Source organism: Theropithecus gelada, chromosome 7a (genome assembly GCF_003255815.1).
Source record: "Theropithecus gelada isolate Dixy chromosome 7a, Tgel_1.0, whole genome shotgun sequence".
Taxonomy (NCBI): Eukaryota; Metazoa; Chordata; class Mammalia; order Primates; family Cercopithecidae; genus Theropithecus; species Theropithecus gelada.
The window spans coordinates 45344511-45350510 of record NC_037674.1 but is presented as its reverse complement, the minus strand read 5'-3'; the positions used below and the strand labels follow the sequence as shown (position 1 = coordinate 45350510).

Genomic DNA, 6000 nt, shown 5'->3' with positions numbered 1-6000 from the left:
TGCAAGAGTGACAAGAGCATTTTCATAAAACATGGAGAGATCCATTATATCCCCCACTTTTGTTGATGTGGGCCACAATAGGGGGCTGCATGAGCTGTGTACTCAGCCAAGTGGTCACTATCCTAATGACCTAAGGTCAGGTCAAGCCGACAAGAGAATCCAAGTGGCCAAACCAGAATTACATTTAACTCCTCCAGGCCTTCTTTGGGCTAGCCTGGGGCTGCTCTTAAGGTAAAGGAAGATGTGTCATGCCTAGAAGTGGTCAGGACAGAATCTTGAGTTTTCAAAATAAGTCTGATTACCCGCCCCTTCCACTTCATCACTTTTACCTTGATCATTACTCAGGAAGCAGTTGAGGGAAGAGAATCCCTTTCTGGACAGCAGCATTCAGTGACCACACTGCCTTACTAAGGTGTGTGGACCAGAAGGAGGTGAGCAGAGCACAATCAAAAGCAAGGAAGGAAGGGAGAGAAGGAGACAAAAAGGAGAGACCTTGCTCTGGCATAACCACATGCAACAAATTAATCTCCCATATTCCCATCTAAAACATCAGCATTCAGACTACTGCCCAGTTGTCCCCAAGGGTCCATTCTGATGGACACAACCACACAAAGGAAATGTCTGCCCTAAAGGTGAAAGTCTCTACCTCTATCAAGAGAGGAACCACTTGCTGTTTTGAAATGACAATTTTTCCATCTTCTACCCATCACGGGGTCAAGCACCTCCCTGTTCCTCCTCTCAGGCAGCTGGCATCCTGCCAGCATGCCACTCATTCAAAAGAGCTCTACCAGGGCCCAAAACAGCACAGGCAAGCTTCCCAGATGGCTGCTTAAATTTGACACAAAGGTACATTTTAGACTTTCTAGGGACAAGTACGCATTTCATATCCTTCAAGGAAGCCTCCATGATATTAATTTTTACAACTGAGTTGATGATAAAAATGAGGCAGCAGGAAAAAATCAGGCTACACTCACCGGCAAATACCTGCCCTCCCTGCTGATGTTGCAAATTAAGAACAGCGTTATAGGATATCTTGGGATGTGTCTCAAGGTTTGCCACTCCTGTAGCCCGACTTGGGCAAAGGGACCACGTCTTACCTGCCTGAATGCATGGCATGATGCAGGAATGCTGGTGGTTAGAACAAGGGGTCTTAGTTTGTAAAGAAAGCCTGCCATGTTTGGAAATGCCAAAGTGACATCATGGGGAGCAGAATGGAGCAGGAGTGAGAAATATCAACACCTAGAGTGTGTGCCTTGTCTCTGTCGCCGCTCCCTCCCCACCCACCAACAATTAGCCTGACCTTGGCCTGAGATATTATACCAACTACAACTTTCACTGTTTCTTTGCTTAATTTGCTTCACTGCTGGGGGGGAAACAAGACCTGAAGACGAGTAAATGCAGCTGGTTTCTTTCGACCATCAAAGGCAGAACTGGATACTGCTGCATGGTGATTTTCAAGGCAATTCAAAATTCAAATCATCCAAAGCTGACTCCCTCCCGCCTCGCTCTCCTGCGCTCTCTCTCTTTATCTTTGTCTCTCTCTTTCTCTGCCTTTTGCACAACTTTGTTCACAAAGCAGAACTGTTCCCAACCTCCCATGCTCCACTTTGAAGCCAGCGCATGTTTTTCCACTTCACCCCTTCATCCTTCTGGGCAGCGGTTTCTGCCTCATCCAAAGGAATCAATGAGGAGGCTCAAATGCCAATCGTTTACTTTTTCTAAGAAGGGCTTCCAAGGTGCCAATGTGCTTCCCAGCCAAGATACCGCCTCTGGTGTGTGTTTGCTGGTGATAATAATACATCAGCCAGGTAGGGTGGACTCCAGAGGCCTGACTGGGCACAGCAAGGCATTCTTGAGTGCTCTGTAGCCGGGAAAGGAAATGATGGGGAAAGAAGTGACAGAGAAGCAGAATAGTGCTGGAGAAATGAATTTCATGGCCCATTATTTCAGTGGTGTGTGTTCAGAGTCCGCGGTGCACCTGGAGCTGGTTCCAAGTCCATCTCCTGCAGGAAGCCTTTTCGCATCCCCTCTGCTCCTCAGAGATCACCTGCTCCCCTTCCTGGGCAGTCCCGGCCCCCTCCACCTGGTCAGCCCCTTGGGTCCAGGTACACATGGCCTACTGTGTGTTAATTGCTCTGTGTGTATGGAAACCCAAACATAGTGCCTGATGCAGCATGGCGCTCCATGATGTAGTCCCTGTGCCCTTTGCCTCTGCCCTGTCTCCCTTCCTAGAAGTCAGCTCCATGACAAAAGAGGCCTCATCATACTCCAGTGGCCCCATCATACTCCAGTGGCCCTAAAACTCAGCCCAAGTCCTTCAATGTCTTGGTCACAGCCAGAATCCAATAACTACTTGCAAACTGCATAATGGTTTCCTTCAAACATTGTAAGAGCCTGCTTTTCTCTTTTAATGACTAAAGAAAGCCCACATGTTAAAAATCTTTCTGACCTCATCTCTGTTCCTACTTGCCCCAGGCCTCTAGACCAAGTAACCAAATTCCCCTTTATTGTTCTACCAAAGGGCTAGGCAGTTTCCAGTACAATTAAAAATTCAATGGTAAAGGGCTTCTCTTCTCCACTTAGTAACTGACTCACTTGGAGGAGCTAGGCCAGATTATACCCTCCTGAGTTCCTCCAACTCAATGCCCGGTTAGGATGTGCTGTAGCCAGGCCAACGAGGTCTCTAGACATCCCTGAGATCACGAAAATAGAAAGTAAGACTCCACTGCCAGGTTGAGTTGTGCAAAGGGAGCTTTGAACAGTCTACAAAGCGCCCCTAGGCTGCAAGAGGAAGGCCTGGCCCCTGAAACCAGGTGGACTGATGTCTCCAGTAGGAATTTAATTAGAGTGGTCAGGGGAGGCCTAAAGCAGGAGGTGGGAGCTGAGGTTTGAATAGCAAGAAGAATCAGCCAAGGCAGGTTCTAGGGAAGGCCATTCCAGGCAGAGGGAACAACTAAGACACAGGCTCTGGGACAAGAGTAAGCTTGACACGTACAAGGAATGAAGAGAGAGACCATGCAGCTAGAACATGGTGGACCAGAGAAAAATGGAAGTTGGTGAAGAAGACAGGGCTAATTGTGTGGGGCCTTCCACTCCGTGGTAAGAAGTTTGAACCTTAAATGCAACAAAAGCAATTGAAGAGTTTTGTTTTTTAATTAAAAAGAGCATTATTTTGAGTGTTATTTCTGGCAGCAGTATGGAGAGTGGCTGTCTAGGCAACCTGGGTGGAAAGAGAGAGGTGTGTTAGGAAGCTGTTACAGTTGGCCATGGAGGACTTGATGGCTTGGGCCAGAGGGATGGAAATGGAGAGGAGTGGACAGATTCAGAATGTATTTTGGAGCTAGAACCAATAATTCCTACTGACAGATTGTGAGAGAAGAAAAGGGGAGAATCAAGGAGGGCTCTGGTGATTTTGTTTTGAGAAGTGGAGTTGGAGGTTAATACCACTCACTCAGATGGTGGAGACTTGGAGAGAACCAGGTTTATGGATGAAGCATCTAGTTTGGTGTAGGTGATGGCCAGGTGGTAGCTTTTGACACCCTCATTGCTATTGTAGTGGATGCTGTGGTGTGCTCCCCATATCCCTTCTTCAGATCCAAGACCCCAATCTTCCAGCCGATGGGAAGGTCATAGTTATTACTCACCAGAAACCTGCTCCCCTTCCGAGGCCATGCCTCCTCCTAAGGGGCCACAGCCAATGAAAGGCTGATGTGTAGACACACAGCCCAGTCTTCTGACCTAAATTGGAGACTACCTTAAAGGGCTATCCTTGTTCCAGAGGTTCCTGGAACAGCCAGGGCCTCTGGTGCAGCTGCACGTCTCTCAGCTTCTCCCTCTGCCCTCTCTGCCTCCTCACCTCCTCGCAGGTGATTTCCCACTTAGCACCCACCAGCTTCTCACACCACCTCTGTCTCAGTTTGGATCCAGAGAACTGAATGTAAGACAACTATTCTTATCACCACAATCACTACCACCAGGTCATTTCTAGACTCCCATCCAATTTGAAAACTCTGTTATGAAGCATTCTGAAATAGCCATTCAAACTTCTTGAATGCCTACTGTCTAAAAAGGCCTAATTCCCATCTTTGTTCACCACAGCCCCCTCAGAAACAGCTTCCCATCCTAGATTTACTGAGAAAATTATGTTTATGTTGTCAATGCTTTGCCTGTAGAAGCACATTTGTACAAGTCAGACCCCAGGTCCTGGTGTTGAGAAGGGGCCGGTACCCAGTGAGTTGTCAGACCCCAGGTCCTGGTGTTGAGAAGGGGCCGGTACCCAGTGAGTTGTCAGACCCCGGGTCCTGGTGTTGAGAAAGGGCCGGTACCCAGTGAGTTGACACAGCAGGGATCACAGAGGCCTCCTGATTGATATACCATCCCAAAGCCCTGCTCCCAAAGAAGAAAAGAAAGTGCTTCCGTGGTGTGTGTGCGTGTGTGTGTGTGATGCCCACATGTAACCAATTGCACTACAATGCCTATAGCCGGACAGATGCAGGGCCATTACATATGACTGCACCAGATTGTACCCTATACAAATACACCTGGTGAAAAGGATAGTTGGGGGCTAAAACCCAGCCCATATTCTCCTGCCCACCTTATGCCCAGGTATGGTGCAGCACCTTTCTCTACCACGACACCATGCACCCTGACCCAGGGCCAATTCTGCCCAGAGGGTATACTTTTTCTAATTTGTACAAAACCTCCAAACGAATAAAAACAAGGTGCACTGGTTATTAAATTCTTGTCCCTCAGCCCCAAATTCGCCCTTCTGTTCTCTACTTTGTGCTCCTGGAGATGAAATCCTGCAAACCACATTTTCCCTTCGCCAGCTTCTCCTTACTAGGCCCCCTCCCATTGACTCTTGGAGGGATAAAGACAGGCAGAAGGAGAGACCCCATCTCTCCCATTTGTTGCTCACTCCTGGCCGCATCACTCCACCAGCAGCGAATTCCAGTTCACCCGCTTTTGGCCCCTCAGAACCCACCATGGCATGTCCAGCAACATCAGCACCAATCAGCCAGCGCTGGCTTCTCTGAGTTTTAGGTCCTGGTTCTGCTGTTTCTTCTCCAAGCTTCCAGGTTCTAACAACCCCAATCTCTTTCTTTGTTCCTCTGCCCTAAAGGTTCAGCTGCTTTTTGGCAGTTAGTATCTCTGTAAGTCCTCAATGGCCACTTTCTGTCTTTCTGAGCCTCCAATTTTTGTTTACTCAATTCTCTACATTAAAATCTCTCTGTTCAAACAACTTGTGTGAGCTCTGTTTTCCTGACTGACAGTCGTTGGGGGCATAGATGAGAGCCTTTCACAGTCAGAGCCCCCTAGTTACTGTTAGTCACTCATTTATTCATTCAACAAACATTTGTACTATAATCCCTATATATAGAAGAAGGAGGCTTTGGTTGTATATATACACATACCTATGTAAATACTGTTCATATATTTTAGTATACGTACAGAACATAACTGGGAGCATACACGAAATGTAGATGATGGTGGTTCACTCTGGGAATTGGGAATTGGAGGTATTAGGTGGGGAAGAGTATGTTTCATGTAGCCTTTTGAGTTTTTAACACTCCACTTATTACTGCTATATTTTGAAAAACTGATGAAAATTCCTGTATTCAGTGCCATCTGAGTGCCAGCAAAGGGGAAGCCCTGCAGATGTGCAGAGGTTTTGCCCCCAGAAATCTTCTTCCTGCCTAGCCCATGCTGACACCGCAAACCAGCAGTGCACCAGATCTCGGTTTCCACTTCTCCTTGCCTTCAGATTTAGAGGAACATTCTTGGAAGATTAGAAGTTGATCTTAGAATCCCCAGACAGTGTGACTAGGTTAAAGTAAATGAGTGGGGAAAAAATGTTAAGATGGGGGTATCCTTTGCAACATCATGTATGGGGGGGTCAAAACGTAGAAACAAAGAAAGAGTGAGAAGGGAACTTAGAGTTAGTGGAGCACATTTTGGTTGCATCCCTCTATGCAATCCCAAAACCTCATCACTCCCACC

At 47.3% G+C, this 6000-nt stretch overlaps 1 long non-coding RNA gene across 1 annotated transcript in view; it reads right to left on the bottom strand.

Annotated features, from left to right (window-relative positions):
• Positions 1-3134: 3134 nt before the first annotated feature.
• The window catches only part of LOC112627928, a 96737-nt gene continuing 93871 nt past the window's right edge, over positions 3135-6000 (bottom strand). The window contains exon 5 of the long non-coding RNA XR_003120247.1: positions 3135-3220. This is a non-coding gene — a long non-coding RNA (uncharacterized LOC112627928). The remainder of the gene's footprint in view (positions 3221-6000) is intronic.